General features: G+C 38.7%; 1 protein-coding gene across 3 annotated transcripts in view; it reads right to left on the reverse strand.

Annotated features, from left to right (window-relative positions):
* Positions 1-1310, reverse strand: part of LOC132170380 (uncharacterized) — a 12464-nt gene that overhangs the window by 8142 nt on the left and 3012 nt on the right. The window lies entirely within an intron of this gene.

Raw genomic sequence — 1310 nt, forward strand, 5'->3', positions numbered from 1 at the left:
CTAGTCTACGTCGCCGCTTCACCTCCTTAGATCACCGTTGCTGCGCCGCTCCCACCTCCACAGACCACGATCTTGTAGATCTAGGTTTTTTTTCTCTCTCCACGATCTTGTAGATCCACGATCTTTGGTTTTCTTTTTCATTCTTTGGTTTTTTGCAAGGTTGTGTATGTTTGTTTGTTTCTCGGGGTTCTGTGTTTATAGGTTTGAATCGTTTGATGTAGGTAGTGGGCGTTCTGAGAGGATCTGACGAAAATGGATGAGAAGAAAGAGGATCTGGAGAAGAACCCGCACAACCCGCAATACTCGCCCCGATCCGCCCCGTCCCGCAATACCCGAACCCACACGGGTGTTGCTGTCTGTGCTCGGGTGGCGGGTTGAAATTTTGAAACCCGCAGGGTGCGGGGCGGGTTGGGGAAAAGGCCGATACCCGCCCCGACCCGTGCCCACCCCTACTTCCATGTACTACCAACTATGACATATGACCTCATCAAATTACTATCTTATGACAAAAGCCCCCTTTCATTAGTCAAATGGATTAAAATTGACAGTCAACGGTCATGTGCAAGTCATGTGTCATTTAAAATTTTTTTTTTTTTTTTTTTCACTTTTGCCCTCACTCCAATTTTTTCTTCCATTTTTTTCTTTTGGGTTTAGGAGGGCATAAGCGTCATTTTTTCGGTCTGAAGTGAAGGCAAAAGCGAAAGAAAAAAATTTAAAATGACATATGACTTGCACATGACTGTTGACCGTCAATTTTAACATTTTTTACTGACGGAATGAGGCTTTTTGTCATAAGATTGTAGTTTGATGGGGTCATGTGTCATAGTTAGTAGTTTATAAGGAAAAAGTGCTCAGGCGCTGTAGTTCATGAAGGCAAAAGATAATTACCCATATTTAATGAGAAAAAATAGTTAATTGGATTGGATTTCGTGTTTTATACAACAAGCTTGTATTATCATGATATGAGATAAATTCGTTTATTTTTACTCAAAATCATGTCTAATGACAATTTTCGAAAGACGGTTGATAATTTATAATTTATATTAAACATAGAAAGGAAGTTTACAACACAAATATAATAAACTATGGTTTTTTCTTTTTTAATTTTTTTTTTATGTAGGGGTATGGTGACCATTTAGAGTAATGTGAATCCAACAACCCACATTGTATTCTATTGCAAATTGCTGCACTACATACAATATATTTTATTTGGGTTGTTTATTACGTAACAAAAAAAGAAAAAAGAAAAAAGAAAAAAGAAGGTGGTGACTTGTGGGTGGATGTAGAGTGGCCGAACCACCTCTTTGAGC

This window comes from Corylus avellana, chromosome ca2 (assembly GCF_901000735.1).
Source record: "Corylus avellana chromosome ca2, CavTom2PMs-1.0".
Lineage (NCBI taxonomy): Eukaryota > Viridiplantae > Streptophyta > Magnoliopsida > Fagales > Betulaceae > Corylus > Corylus avellana.